The sequence below is a fragment of the Solanum stenotomum genome, chromosome 1 (assembly GCF_019186545.1).
Source record: "Solanum stenotomum isolate F172 chromosome 1, ASM1918654v1, whole genome shotgun sequence".
Taxonomy (NCBI): domain Eukaryota; kingdom Viridiplantae; phylum Streptophyta; class Magnoliopsida; order Solanales; family Solanaceae; genus Solanum; species Solanum stenotomum.
In genome coordinates this window covers 37,585,964-37,602,428 of record NC_064282.1, presented here as the reverse complement: position 1 = coordinate 37,602,428, position 16,465 = coordinate 37,585,964, and the positions used below count along the sequence as shown (strand labels likewise).

At 38.8% G+C, this 16,465-nt stretch overlaps 1 pseudogene; it reads right to left on the bottom strand.

Annotated features, from left to right (window-relative positions):
- Window positions 1-7,260: 7,260 nt before the first annotated feature.
- On the bottom strand, window positions 7,261-11,186 carry LOC125873523 (uncharacterized; annotated as a pseudogene).
- Window positions 11,187-16,465: the final 5,279 nt, after the last annotated feature.

Here is a 16,465-nt window from a genome sequence, read left to right as displayed (position 1 = left end):
ACTTTAAGGGGCTAACTATTTCTCCAAATGTATCTTCGTTCGGGTTATCACCAATTAAGGGTGAGAGGGGTTGATATTCCAAAGAAGGCCTTTAGGACCCGGTATGGTCACTATGAATTTGTGGTTATGTCATTTGGGTTGACAAATCCCCCAGCAGCATTTATGAATTCGATGAATAGGGTGTTTAGACAATACCTTGACAAGTTTGTGATTGTGTTTATCGATGATATTTTGATTTATTCAAGGAGTGAAAATGAACATATGGACCATTTTAGAATTGTGTTGCAAGTTCTTAAGGACCAACAACTTTTTGCAAAGTTTAGCAAGTGTGAATTTTGGTTGAGGTCCGTAGCTTTCCTTGGTCATATTGTGTCAAGCAAGGGTATTGAGGTAGATCCTAAGAAGACGGATGCGGTCAAGAGTTGTCCTAGACCTCTAACTCCTTCCGATATTCGAAGCTTTTTAGGTTTGGCTGGTTACTATAGGAGGTTTGTTGAGGGGTTTTCCTCCATTACTTCTCCGTTACGACTTTGACTAAAAAAAAAGCTAAGTTTGAGTGGTCGGAGGCTTGTGAGAAAAGATTCCAAGAGTTGAAAGATAGACTTACTACCGCTTCGGTGTTAACTTTACCAGGGGGTACGAATGGTTTTGTGGTATATTGTGTCGCCTCTAGAGTTGGGTTGGGATGTGTCCTCATGCAAAATGGTAAAGTGATTGTCTATGCTTCAAGTGAACTCAAACTACATGAGAAGAATTATCCGACCCATGATCTTGAATTAGCGGCGGTAGTATTTGCCTTGAAAATATGGAGATATTACTTGTATGGGGTCCATGTGGATGTTTTCACCGATCACAAGAGTCTTCAGTATGTGTTTAGTAAAAAAGACTTGAATCTCCGACAAAGAAGGTGGTAAGAACTTTTGAAGGATTATGACATGAGTGTCCTTTACCACCCCGGCAAAGCTAATGTAGTAGCGGATGCACTTAGTAGATTGTCCATGGGTAGTGTGGCTCATATAGAAGATGAAAAGAAAGAGTTGGTCCGTGATGTGCATAGGTTACATCGGTTAGGTGTTCAACTAATGGATTCCACCAAGGGTGGCCTAATGGTTCATAATGGGTCTGAATCGTCCTTTGTGATGGATGTGAAGTCTAAGCAAGAACTTTATCCTTTATTAGTTGAGTTGAAAGAGTCGGTACTCAAGAAGTCCGTTGAGGCTTTCTCCCAAGGGGGAGATGGGGTACTTAGGTACCAAGGCTGATTATGTGTTCCGGATGTAGATGGGTTGAGGGAGCAAATTTTAGAGAAGCCTCATAGTTCTCGGTATTCTATTCATCCAAGAGCCACTAAGATATATCGTGATCTACAGGAATTCTATTGGTGGAATGGTAGGAAGAGATATATTGCGGGATTTGTAGCCAAATGCCCTAATTGTCAACAAGTTAAGGTTGAGCATCAAAGGCCGGGAGGATTGTCACAAAATATTCCTATTCCTACTTGGAAGTGGGAAGATGTGAATATGGACTTTATTGTGGGTTTGCCTCATACTAGTAGGCAACATGATTTTGTTTGGGTCTTTATAGATAGGATGACAAAATTAGCCCACTTTATTCCCTTCAAGGTCTCTCATTCGGCTGAAGACTATGCCAAGTTGTATATAAGAGAGATAGTGAAGTTGCATGGAGTTCCTCTATCTATCATTTCGGATTGGGGTACTCAATTTACATCTCACTTTTGGAAGTCATTCCAAAAAGGGCTTGGTACTAAGGTGAAACTTAGCACCACTTTCAACCCTCAAATGGATGGTCAAGCGGAATGCACCATCCAAACTTTAGAGGATATGTTGAGGGCGTGTGTTATAGATTTTAAAGGTAATTGGGATGACCAATTTCCGTTAATAGAGTTTGCCTACAATAATAGTCACCATTCAAGTATCGACATGGTTCCTCTTGAAACCTGTATGGTAGGAGATGTAGGTCTCCGGTTGGTTGGTTTGAGGTAGGTGAAATTGCTCTTATTGGTCCCGAATCGGTTTATGAAGCTATTGAGAAAGTTTGGCTCATTAGAGAGAGGTTGAGAACAGCTCAAAGTAGGTAAAAGTCTTATGCCAATGTGAGGAGAAGAGACCTAGAATTTGAAGTTGATGATTGGGTCTATCTGAAAATCTCACATATGAAGGTTGTGTGATGAGGTTTGGCAAAAAAGGGAAACTTAGTCCCGGTGTGTGGGCCCATATCAAATTTTGAAGCGTATTGGGAAAGTTGCCTATGAGTTGGACTTCCAAATGAGTTGGCCCTGGTTCACCCGGTATTCATGTTTCTATGCTTAAAAAGTGTATTGGGGATCCGGTGTTCGTTATTCCCTTAGAAAATTTGGGAGTTGATGAAAGCCTTTCATATGAAGAAATTTCGGTAGAAATCCTAGATCAGCAAGTCAAGAGATTGAGGAACAAGGAAATAACTTTCGTTAAGGTTTTATGGAGGAATCATCTAGTTGAGAATGGTACTTGGGAGGCCGAGGCCAATATGAAGTCCAGACATCCTCATTTTTTTCCTTCCACTCCTATTCAAGCTTGAGGTAATTAGTTCCTCTTGAGTTTTAGTGTTTTGGGAGTCATGTGTGTTGTATGAGCTTTTCCATGATTTCCTTATGTTTTGCATGTTCTTGATGAAATTCATGTTTAGTAAAGAAAATGAGCTTTCATGATTTATGTTTCTCATGTTGTTGTGCATTTAGTATGAGTTGCCTATTTGACTTCATGAGATGAGTTGATGAACATGCGTTAGTGTGCTTTTGAGAGTAATTGCATATTGGCTCCATGATGTTGTGTTGATAATGATTTTAGTTGGAGAAGGTAATTCCTCCTATAAATATGTGAAATATTGAGTTTCATGCATAATGGGTTGTTAGATGTAGTTACTACTACCTTGTGTTGCATTGACTACGTTTTAGATGGAGTTGAAGTTTCCTCCTTTGAATTGTGCATTATTTTTTATGTTTCATGCATGATGGGTTGCTAGTCTTGAGTCTTTAATTCCGTAAGGTGTCTAGATCGTCATTCGAGGATGAATGTTCCCAAGGGGGAGATAATGTAACATTCTGAAAACTAGTAGCCTAAACTAGAGCCTAACGTAAGGGTTAGAGTCCTAAATAACTCCCGATACTCAATGTATAGGTTTTTGGGCCTAAACGTCAAGGTACGACCCCCCCAAGGACTAACCAAGGGTCCTTGAGGAGGACCCTAAAACTGCCCAAAACCATCACCTCCCACGAAGGCCACCCACTCCAAATGGATGGACCCACGCCCCTTAGGTGGGCAGCGTGGGTGAGGCCTCCTTAGAATTTGCCTAAGGCAGTAGCCACGGGCAGGACCCACGCCTCATGGATGGGTCCATGCCACGTGGCTTGGCTCGGTAGGTTAAGTCCTCATTTTCAAGTTGTAGACCATGAACCACGAATTACCAGCACGGGTCGTGGTCCTACCCACGGTCTGTGGGTCGTGGAGTCATGGGTCAAGGCTGGAAAACAATTTTTTTATTAAGTCTTGGGAATTAAGTCTAGGGGCGTTTTGGGGTTTTAATTAACATTAAATGACATCGTTTTAAACTAAATTAGACTAACTATATAAGGTTCTTAAGTCCCTAAACTAAGCATCCAAATCATAATTTCCAAATTCACAAATCAAAAACCAACTTCCCCCAAAATCTTCTCTAGAACCCCAAGGAAGAAGAAGAAGAAGAAAAATCAAGCTAGGGTTTGAAAGGGGGGCTTTTTCACTCAAATTCGTTGGATTTCTTCACCAAGGTATGGTAGTGCTTCATCCATGGATAGTTTTCATCCATGGAGTCCCTCCAAAACCCTTAATTTCAAAGCTAGAAATCCCAAAAGTTAGGGTTTGACTTCAATCTCATGGATTCCTTTCAAATTTGTTTTTAATTATTGAATTATGTTTAATTATGGTTATATTGATTATTTTATATGGTTTTATGTTGAATTCCCAAAGAATCCATGATTTCCCCTATTTTCTCAATTTGGATCTCAAAGTGTTGGTATTGATTGATGCAAGTAGAATATGATAGAATTATGCATCTAGTAATTGAATTACTTGAATCATGTTATCATTCATGTCTAAAGTAGTAATTCTAGATAAGTTGATTGAATGTGATCTATGGCCCTTGAAGGACAAAGCATGAGAATTATGCATGATATGAGGTTTATGAAGATGCTTTTAGATCACTTTGAGAGTAAAGTGACATGATCTAATTGTTGTGTTGATTGGATGATTATCCTCATGTACACACTTAAGTATGAATATGATATGATGTGAAATGTTTTTCACATGTAGTGATTCTAAGGTTGGAAGTCTAGTCTCACCTATTGAATCTATGAACTGTAGTATGAGTTCTATGAATTGAATGTCAAGACATTCTTCCGTAATTATGAACTTAAGTCAAGACTTAACATGAACTCAATGGGAATTATGCTTAGCACCGAGTGGATAGTAATATGAGATGGAAGCCCTCACGTTAGTAGAGGTCTGGTTTCTAGGAACAATCTCTTGGGATGGAAGCCCTCACGTTAGTAGATGCTAGGTTTTCTAGTAACAATCCCCTTAACCCATATACTATGAGCCCTCATAGGTCTTTAGCTAGTGGATCCACCTAAGCTAAGAGTATGTTTCTACCTTAGGCAAGTAGGACAACCCCTTTTTGGTGTGGGGTAGACACTGGATTCCATGGTAAGCTCCCATGGTCTATGTCGGTTAAGGCTAATCTCCCTTTATGATAGTATGAACAAAAAGATGAGATATGAACTATAACTTCTCAAGAAGCTTTACTTAAAATGGGTGGGATTATGGAATCTTATTCATGCATTGCATAGGTATGCTTTGAGGGTATTTATGGTATGTTCCTATTATGGTATAATGACATATGAGTTGTTTATGCTTACGACTTAGACCTTTTCATTATCTTCAAAATGATGCTTTAAACTAGTAAATGACATGCATTCTACTAAAATGTCCTTTTTAGCATGTTTTTAAGGATTTTGTGCATGACTATCATACTTAGTGCATATTTGTACTAATCCATATTTTCTACATTTTTCCCATAGTGTAGGTTTCGATTCTTAAGGCGGTTATCCTTTGGTTCAAGCTTAGATTCGACTATTCTCCTTGCTTGTGGTGAGTCCTCATGATTCGAGGACGGGACATTTCATTTTGAGTTTCTTTTTAGTACTTCCTATTTCTGGATTATGTTGGTGGGACTGTGACCCTATTTTGATTCATGAATTGTAATAGATGGCTAATTAAGACAAGTCTAGACTTCCGCTTTTCTTTTATAAAGACTTTTTGGACTTAAATGCGTTTTTACTCTTATTGTTCTACTACTTTATGTTATGGTATGCTAAGTGGCTTAAGTGGTGCCTTTCAGGGTTCTATGTTATGTCTAAGGGGTACCCTTGGGTTGTGACAACAACTTCCATAAAAATCAGCCAACCTAACAGTTCACAATTTACATAGCACATAGTTCAACCACATCACTTCAACAATACAAATCAACAACACATAAGATCAGGTTCACAAATCACAAGTTTCACAGAAAGGCACTCACAAATTCACAAATGGTAAAGATAAGCAATACAATGAAATGAAATGTCAAGTATAGTGATGCATGTCTGACCTAACTATACACACCCGCAGTCTCTCATTCTGGGACCCATGGGGGACATATTTGTCCATGCATCCATCGCGGCGTGTGACACCCCCCTCGAATATTAGTATCTGTTGCGGCGCGCGACACGTCCCTCGAAATGATACATCATCTTCAATTCACATAACACTTATCAAAACCATGTCTTATAACCAATGCAAATGACATGTTCACACAAATAATGAGGAGATGATCATTTTTATAAGAATGGACCATTCACAACAACATAATTGTGATATAACATAAAAAATGAATCAATAAGCCTTTCAAAACTATTCTCAACACATCACACACCAATAATTAATCACATTGCCTTTTACTACCACTTTTTCACACATTAGAATTATTCAATATGGACAAATCAATCCATCACCTAGCTCATTACTCTCAAACACATATTACAAGGAAATACACGATTCTATATACTTAACAAGGGTTTAGAAATCCAATTGCCTCAATTAATCAACAATTCACTCCGGGACTTGAGCCTTCTCTTTTCGTTGAGCTTCCAAATCAATGCAATCTATTCAAATACATGGTCACAATAAGATTTTAGAACTAACAACACCCATATTGCTATAGGCTTATCCTAGACCCAAAAACTCACCCAAATCTATAATCAAGTTTAACATGCCAATTCTCTTATTTCCAAATTTCAAGTCTAGGGTTAAGTTCCAAGTTCTCCAATATCATAAATCTAATAATATTCACATAATATAACACACAATATGTAATTACCTATCTCAATATGTCAAAACTTGAATCATAATGTGATGAACATAAGAATTCCAAAAAAAAAAATCCAAACTAATATATAATCTGTAACCTAAGTGAAATCTAACCTAAATTTACATCCATGTTGTATACCATTAATAATGATTAATTGCCAATTCATGGACAATAATTGGCTACTCAATTCTTGATCCCCTATCTCCAAAATTGCACTACAGATTCTTTAATTTAAGTTGCAAATTACATTAATCAAATATTAATTGCACTCATTTAGTAAATGTCTTCCCATTGGTTAAGGAATAAAAAGATTCCATATTGTGGAACGGTTAAACAAAACTTCCGTAGGAAATATGATTACTTATTATTACCATTCATTTATTAACCTCCAAAAAATTTGTCCCTTTAGATCCAAAAGGTCACGACAATTCCAATAAACCTACTAGCCACTAACTTTATTTTCCAACCCAAGATTTCTATCATATAATAATACTCTTATATGGAGTAATTAATGTAGGCATATATAAAAATGGAAGGTCGGGGGATATTTACTTACCTGCAACTCTTCGTGCCGCCCTTTTGTTCTGTAACCGACACACTTTGCTTTCTAAATGATAAAGTATAAAAGTGATAAACCCTACTACTTATTTTAATATTTATAAGTCAAATAGTTTAGGGTCTTAAATAACTTATCACTTTAGCCCCTTAAGTATCGATTAAGTCAATTATCTAAAATTACTCATAAATTAATTAACTCTAGTTAAATGAATAGTTCAAAATTTCCAAAAATAACCTACCGAATCAGTACATTATCCACCATTAAAAACCATGTTCGTCCTCAAACATAAAGTAAAAGAAAGTACCCGAAGCTTCGAAAAGCTGAGGATATCTGGCACGCATGTCAGATTTCGCCTCCCAAGTTGCCTCTCGCATTGAATGGTGCTTCCACTGCACCTTCACTGAAGCAATCTCCTTGGTCCTAAGCTTTCGAACCTGCCTATCTAACATAGCGATAGCCTCCTCCTCAAATGTCAAGGCTGGACCCAGCTCCACATAATCGAGTGAAAGCACATAAGATTCATCCGCAATATACTTCCAAAGCATAGAGACTTGGAAAACAGGATGGACTGCCGACAAACCAGGTAGCAAGGCCAACTTATAGGCCACCTCTCCTACTCGGCTCAAAATCTCAAAAGGTCCAATGAATCTAGGGCTAAGCTTGCCCTTCTTTCTGAACCACATCACACCCTTCATGGGTGACACTCTAAGCCAAACATGATCGCCCTCCATAAACTCTAAGGCTCTAACTCTCCGGTCTGCATAACTCTTCTGTCGACTCTAGGCTGTCAATAGTCTATACTGAATCATACGGACTTGCTCCATAGAATCTCTAAGCAAGTTTGTATCAAAAGAGTCCATCTCGGCTTAATCAAACCAACCAATCAGAAATCTACACCGTCTTCCTTACAACGCCTCAAATGGGGCCATCTGAATACTAGAGTGATAACTGTTATTGTAGAAAAACTCTGCTAAGGGAAAATGTCGATCCCATCTAGCATCAAAATCGATCCCACATGCTCGGAGCATGTCCTCCAACACCTGAATCGTCCGCTCGGATTGACCATCTGTCTAAGGGTGAAAAGCTATACTCATATCTAACTGAGTACCAAACCATATTGTAATGCCTTCCAAAAATGGGAAGTGAACAATGAACCTCGATCACATACAATAGAAATTGGAACTTCGTGTAGTCACACAATATGACTGATATAAAGCTCAGCTAATTTCTCCGTTGTATACTTCACCCGAACCAGAATGAAATAGGCAGACTTGGTCAGCCTATCAACAACAACCCAAATGGAGTCATAACTACCCATTGTGGTAGGCAAACCAGCAACAAAATCCATAGTGATCCGCTCCCACTTCCAAGTAAGAATAGGCATCCTCTGAGATACACCCCCGGACCGCTTGTGCTCACACTTAACATGTTGACAAGTCAAACACCTAGAAACAAAGTCTGCAATATCCCTCATCATGCCACACCACCAGTAATGCTGACTCAAAGCAAGATACATCTTCGACTCTCCCGGATGGATGGAATATCGAGAACAATGGGCCTCCTCAAGAATCTTGATCAATTTTTCCCTCTCAACACTTTTTCTCGAATGAGACATATCTTCTCATCATCAAATTGGTGCTCACGGATTTGCTCGACTAAAGAAGAGCGAGCCTTAGAAAAACAATCATACCATCACTCTCCTTCGAAATCTGCAACTGGACAAGACTATTAGCTAACATATGAACATCTCTAACCAACGGTCTCTCCTCAATACTAAGCGCGGCAAAACTCCCCATTTTAAGAGTCTTCATACTCAAAGCATCGGCCACCACATTGGCCTTCTCCAGATTGTATAGAATGGTCACATCATAGTCTTTCAACAACTCAAGCCATCTCCGCTGCCTCAAGTTCAAATTCCTCTGACTGAAGATGTACTGAAGACATCGATGATCAGTGAAGATTTCACAATGCACCCCATACAAATAATGACGCCATAACGTAAGTACAAATACCACAGCCGCCAACTCCAAATCGTGAGTAGGGTATTTGATCTCACGGGACTTCAACTGCCTAGATACATAAGCAATCACTTTCCCCTTCTACATCAATACACCACCCAATCCGACTCCTGAAACATCACAATACAAAGTAAAGTCTATACCTTTCTCAAGTAGAGTCAATACAGGAGCCAAAGTCAACAAAGTCTTAAGATTATGAAAGCTCTTCTCAAACTCATCAGACCACTGAAAACCCACACCCAGTCGAGTCAATCTAGTCAATAGAGCTGTAATAGTGGAGAAACTCTGAACAAATCATCGGTAATAGCCTACCAATCCCATAAAATTCCAAATCTCGGTAGGAGAAGTAGGTCGCGTCCATCCTCTAACTGCCTCAATCTTGGCCAGATCTACTCTAAAACCCTCTTTGGACATTACGTGTCCCAAGAATGCCACGAAATTAAGACAGAACTCACACTTTGAGAACTTGACATACAACTTCTCTTCCCTCAACCTCTGAAGTACAATCCTCAAGTGTCCGACATGGTCCTCCTCAGTCCTGGAGTAAACCAAAATATCATCGATGAAGACAAGCAGAAAAGAATCAATGTATGGTTGAAACACCCTATTCATCAACTCCATGAATGTTGCAGGGGCGTTAGTCAACCCAAAGGACATCACTAGGAATTTGAAGTGCCCATACCGAGTTTGAAAAACTGTCTTAGGGATATTTGATGCCCTAATCTTTAACTGATGATGCCCGAACCTCAAATCAATCTTAGAGAACCACGATGCTCCTTGTAGCTGATCAAATAAGTCATCAATATGCGGAAGAAGATACTTACTCTTCACTGTTACCTTGTTCAACTGTGAGTAATCAATGCACATCCTCATAGTCCCATCCTTCTTTTTCATAAACAACACAAGGGCACCCCAAGGTGACACATTAGGGCGAATAAACACCTTACTCAATAAATCCTGCAGCTGCTCTTTCAACTATTTCAACTCTGTTGGAGCCATACGGTAGGGAGGAATAGAAATGGGCTTAGTGCCTGGCTCCAAATCAATAGCAAAATCAATATACCTATCGGGAGGAACACCTGGAAGATCAGAAGGAAATACATTAAGAAACTCTTGAACCACGGGAACAGAATCCACGGGAGGTGGTTCAACACTAGTGTACCGAATAAAAGCTAAGTAAGACAAACGCCCTCTCTCTGCCAATCTCTGAGCACATATAAAGAGATGACCTTGCTAGGATAAGAGCCACTAGTACCTTTCCACTCAACCCTCGAAACACCAGGAATTGCCAAAGTCACAGTCTTAGCATTACAATCAAGAATAACATGATAAAGAGAAAGCCAATTCATACCCAAGATAACATCAAAGTCTAGCATCCCAGAATGATTAAGTCTACCCAAGTGTCATACCCCGCCAAAGAAACAAGACAGGATCGATACACTCGATCCACCACTAAGAGCTCACCCCTGGGTGTAGAAACACGAATAGGTACAAGCATGTTATCACACATCATATCAAATTCAGCAGCAAAATATGTAGACACATAAGAGAATGTAGACCCCAGATCAAACAATACAGACTCAGATCGATGAGATACTGGATGATACCTGTAATAACAACATCAGAAGTCTTTGCCTCGAGTCTCCCCGAGAAAGCATAACAGTGGCCCCCCCTACCACCTCTAGCCTGGGTGGTACCTCTACCCCCACTTTACTGAACTACAGTACCGCAACTAGAAGCTCTACTGCCTCTACCTGACTGAACTCTGCCACGGCCTCTACCCTGTGGTACTGGTGGTCTAGTATGAAATGAAGAATTAGGTTGGGTTCCTCCACGACCCCTATGGGAAGTGCACTGTTGCATCAAGTGATCGGGATCTCCGCAACTAAAGCAAAACTTCTGACTTGGGAACTGTTGTGCGGATCCTGAAAACCCACTATAATTGCCTCGCCCTATAGGGCGCTGATGTGAACAGTATGAGCCCTGACCCTTTCTATAAGAACCCCGAGGTATCTGACCATATTCGGATGTAGTCATAGATGCATGAATGGGTCCCTGATGCTGAAAAGAACCACCTCCTCTGTGTGATCCCCTGCCTCCAAATGAGGCACCATGAAACTGACATGATGTACGAGCCCTCTTACGGTCCCAAACTCCTCTCTCTCCATTAATTCCGCCTTCTTGGCGGTGCTCACAATGGACTGAAAGGAAGCCCCTTCTCGAGATGCCCTAAACACATCCTATCTGAAAGAGAAAGTCAACCCCTAACTGCTGGTGCAAGATCATTCCCAACCACGAGGGCCACTGGTGGCTGCCCCACCGCATCCTGAATAATTGAAGTTTGTTGTTGCTCTTGGGTCTGAGCCCCCTTTCTAGTCTGAGAGTTATGTGGTGTGGCGGTCGCACCACCACTCTGAGTAAAGCTCTCAAGCACACTTAACACCCTCAATAATGTATCCTGAAGCAAAGGTGTGGTTGCAAGTGGTCCTTTTTGTCATCAATCTGAGGCTGTGGAAAGACCTCTCTAGCATGGCCCCTCATTGGTGCTGCTCCACAGGCACGACCTCTAGCTAGTGTCGTTCCACGAGCACGACCTCTAGCTTGGGGCCTCAATAACTGACTCGGTAAGTGCTTCCCCTCTACCACCAGTAGCTCTAGTCCTCGTCATCTGTAAAAAGAATATACAATAGCTTAGTACTAGGGAAGGTAACGAGGCACGATGAGAAAAATGAACAAAAGGAAGTTTTCTAATAGTCTTCATAGCCTCTCAAAGATAAGTATAGACGTCTTCGTACCGATTCTTGAGACTCTACGTAAACTCAGCTTATATACACGTGTGACCTATGAACCTGAGCTCTGATACCATTTTGTCACAACCCAAAAAATGGATGTGATGGCAATGGTCTTATCCCACCAAGACAAGTCAGCCTACAACTCAACCATTTCGATAAAGTGTGGAAATAAAATAAAAATAGAAGTTTAATAACAATTACTAAATACGGATAACAAGCCAACTTAACTAAATCGCCAAAACCTATTTGTCACGTGCACAAGCCTCTAATGTAAATACTAGAATTGAAAAAAAATATGCAAGTCTCAAATGACGTTGTCTCTCAAGTAAAACAAAATCATAACTAGGAGAAAGAAGGTTCCCTGAGAAGACAAACAACTACCTCACAAATCTCCACAGGAAGCCTCGAAAAAAGAGAGAGTAGAAGGTATCCCGAAGATTCGGGCTCGTAACATACAAACAATTGTAGAAGCAAGGGGTGAGTACCAAACAAACATGGTACTCAACAATTAAACTTCTAAACAAGCTAAGGGAATAGAATAGGACTACTTTTTACACCCCAACCGAACTTCCACAACTACAACCTACATAAAAATCAGTCCAACCTAACAGTTCACAATTTACATAGCTCATAGTTCAACCACATCACTTCAACAATACAAATCAACAAAACATAAGATCAGGTTCACAAAATCACAATTTTCACAGAAAGGCACTCACAAGTTCACAAATGGTAAAGATAAGCAACACATTGAAATGCAATGTCAAGTATACTAATGCATGTCTGACCTAACGATACACACCCGCGGTCTCTCACTCCGGGACCCATAGGGGAGATATATGTCCATGCATCCGTTGCGGTGTGCAACACGACCCTCAATAATAAAATTCATTGCAGCGTCCAACACGTCCCTTGATAATAGAATTCATCACGGCGTGCGACACGTCCCTCAAATTTTAGTATCTATCGCGGCATATGACACATCCCTCGAAATGATACATCCTCCTCAATTCACATAACACTTATCAAAACCATGTCTCAGAATCAATGCAAATGACATGTTCACACAAATAATGAGGAGATGATCATTTTCATAACAATGAACCATTCACAACAACACAATCGTGATACAATATGAAAAATGAATCAATAAGCCTTTTAAAACTATTCTTACACACCAATAATTAATCACATTGCCTTTTATTTCAACTTTTTCACACATTTGAATTATTCAATATGGACAAGTCAATCCATCACCAAGTCTCATTACTCTCAAATAAATATTACAAGAAAATACATGATTTTATACACTTAACAAGAATTTAGAAATCTACTTGCTCAATTAATCAACAATTCACTCTGGACTTGAGCCTTCTTTTTTCGTTGAGCTTCCAAATCAATGCAATCCATTCAAATACATGATCACAATACAATTTTAGAACTAACAACACCCATATTACTATAGGCTTAACCTAGACCCAAAAACTCACCCAAATCTATAATCAAGTTTAACATGTCAATTCTCTTATTTCTAAATTTCAAGTCTAGGGTTAAGTTCCAAGTTCTCCAATATCATAAATCTAATAATATTCACATAATATAACACACATACTATCTATTTAATTACATATCTCAATATGTCAAAACTTGAATCATAATGTGTTGAATAGAAGAATTCCAAAAAAAAATTCAAACTAATACATAATTAGTAACCTAAGCGAATGTAACCCATATTTACATCCATGTTATCTACCATTAATAATGATTAATTGCCAATTCATGGCCAATAATTGGCTACTCAATTCCTGATCCCCCTATCTCCAAAATTGCACTACATATTCTTTAATTTAAGTTGCAAATTACATCCTTTCAACCCAATTGCATAAATATCATAAGATGCCAACTCCATTCCACTATATATATATATATAATCAAATATTAATTGCACTAATTTAGTAAATGTCTTCCCATTGGTTTAGGAATAACAAGACTCCATGTTGTTATTCCTTAAACAAAACTTCCGTAGGAAACATGATTACTTATGATTACCATTCATTTATTAACCACCAAATTTTTTGTCCCTTTAGATCCAAAAGGTCACAGTAATTCCAACAAACCTACCAGCCACTAACTTTATTTTCCAACCTAAGATTTTTATCATATAATAATACTCTTATATGGAGTAATTAATGTAGGCATATACAAAAATGGAAGACCGGGGGAAATTTGCTTACTTGCAATTCTTCGTGCCCTTTTGTTCTGTAATCGATGCCCTTTTCTTTCTAAATGATTAAGTATAAAAGTGATAAACCCTACTACTTATTTTAATATATATGGGTCAAATAGTATAGGGTCTTAAATAACTTATCACTTTAGCCTCTTAACTATCGATTAAGTTAATCATCTACAATTACCCATCAATTAATTAACTCAAGATAAACGAATAGTTCAAAATTCTCAAAAATAACCTACCGGATCATTACAACAAGGGGCTAATTTTTGTTTACCTGGGGCTAAGTTATGAACAAAACATGTGCTCCCAAAGACACGAAGGTGATAGAGTATAGATGTAAGTGAGGAAATAGTATGGAATGTGGAACTTGATTTTGAATAGAAGATGAGGACATTCTATTAATTAAATAGCAAGATGCAAGGACTGCATCACCCTAAAAATGCAACGGAACATGTTATTCAATGAGGAGAGTGCGATCTGTCTCAATGAGATGCCTATTCTTCCTTTCTGCTACACAATTCTGTTGAGGGGTATATAAACAAGATGTTTGGTGAATAATTCCTTGGTGAGTCATAAATTCCTGAAACTGAGAGGATAAGTATTCTAAGGCATTATCACTACGAAAAGTACGAATAGAAACACTAAACTGATTTTGTATTTCAACAAATAAACTTTTGGATATAAAAATAACTCAGAACGATCTTTCATTAAGAAAACCCAAGTACATCTTGAATTTGCTCGGATGGTAAGCACCCCTCACTTCCAACCCGAAGGTTGCGAGTTCGAGTCACCAAGGGAGCAAAAGGGGTGGGAGCTCCTAAGGAGGGGTTTAATTTTATTTTTTTTAAATCATCAATGACATTAACAAAATAACGAAAACCTAAGGGTGAACTGACTCTATTAGGACCCGAAATATCATAATGGACTAATGAAAAAATAGACTTTGAACGACCCTCAGTACTACGGGAAAATGTAGCACGAATGTGTTTCCCAAGTTGACACGACTCACAATCTAATGAGGATAAACTAGACAAACTAGGCACCATCTTCTGTAGTTTAAATAGACTCGGATGGCCCAAACGTTTGTGAATTAGGGCTGGAGGATCTGTAACGGAGCATGTCGTGAAGGAATTTGAAGAGGTAAGATAATAAAGGCCTTGTGATTCATGTCTTGTGCCAATCAGTTGTCCCGTACTGTTGTCCTAAGAAAAGAATCATCAAAAAAAGTTATGCCACAATGTAAGGCACACACCAAGTGACTAACAAATGCTAGATTAAAAAGAGAACCAGAGACATAAAGAACAATGTCTAGAGGGACAGAAGAGAGCGGTTTGGCTTTTCCAACCCCTTTTTGGTTTTGTTTGGATCCTATTGGCTAAAGTAATACCAGAAAGAGATTGTGAATAAACAATATCAGACATAAGTGATTTGTTACCAGAAATATGATCAGAAGCACCTGAGTCCATAACCTATGATCCAAGAGTACTAGACTGTGAAACACAAGCAAAAGAATTACCCCTAACATGAACATTAAGCTAAGTAACTGAGGCTACTTGTGGAGACATTTTCTTACTTGCTCGATATTGAAGGAACTCATCATATTCTGCCTAAGCAATATGAACATTATTGGGTTGTTGATCAGGTTGAGTAACAAATGCTATTTATGGAGATGTTGGATTGCTTGCGCGATTCTGAATGTACCTATTATATTCCTTTATAGAAGTAGGATCATAATTGGGTGGTGGACCATGAAAAATATGACATATGTCATGAGTGTAGCCAAGCTTATGATAATAACTACACTTGGATCGAGCTCTTCCAAAACGATCACCTCATCGCCGATTCTCCATAGGCTGATATGTTCGTTTATCTATGGTTTGAGATGCCAGAATAGACGAGTCAATGGTGGATGATGAAACTACTTTGTGAATCGGAGGCGCGGCTAGATGAAGTAGACAAGAGAATAATTCATCAATTGTAGGTACTACACAACTAGCTAAAATCTGATCACGCACTGAATCAGGAGGAAGTCCAACAAGTGTAAGAACTAGAAACAACGTCTGTCTTTGCTCTTGTTGTTTTTCCACATTCATAGTGACTGACATCAATGTTTCAAATTCCTCCATGATTGCTTGTACCTGTCCTAAGTAAGTAGACATATCAAATTCTTGTTTCTTTAAGTTGGTCATTCTAGATATCACATCATAGAATTGAGGTATATTATTAGTATATAAAATATGTGCTTTTTTCCAAACTAAATTACATGTCTGGGATGGGTGAAACAAGGGCATTAACTTGGAATCGATAGATCGCCATAGGAGGCTACATAATTGAACATCAACCTTCTCCCATTGTGCTTTTGCTTTATCATCTGCCTCACTAGCCTTTGTTTTTTCATCTACCACACAAACATTGTTGGTTA